The sequence below is a fragment of the Penaeus monodon genome, chromosome 32 (genome assembly GCF_015228065.2).
Source record: "Penaeus monodon isolate SGIC_2016 chromosome 32, NSTDA_Pmon_1, whole genome shotgun sequence".
Classification (NCBI taxonomy): Eukaryota; Metazoa; Arthropoda; class Malacostraca; order Decapoda; family Penaeidae; genus Penaeus; species Penaeus monodon.
Window position 1 is genome coordinate 7,710,861 of NC_051417.1, and position 373 is coordinate 7,711,233.

Consider the following 373-nt stretch of genomic DNA (forward strand, 5'->3'; position numbering starts at 1 on the left):
AGTGTCGCTGCATTTACTTAATTTTGTTAAGTTGTTCATATATACATAAGTAGATAGACGGAGTGGCAAATAGATAAATCAGCTATCCCGCACACGTTTCTTCACAGAAAAATTAAAACCAAAAATGGTGTAGTGATTCCCCTTCCCGATACACAAGTCTAAATGTTTCTTTACGAAAGTGGTTAGCATTTCCGAGATTTCTGAAGCATTATTGTTGCTCTCCCTTTCTCGCCGTATGTTTCTTGAATTTCATGTGTACATATAACATGAAACACTGCTACAGTGGGAACGGATAGACACACTTTTTTCAGATACTTCAAAAGTCACGTTTCAGTATCGGAGATAGATTTAAATAAATCTGTGGTCTCTACTT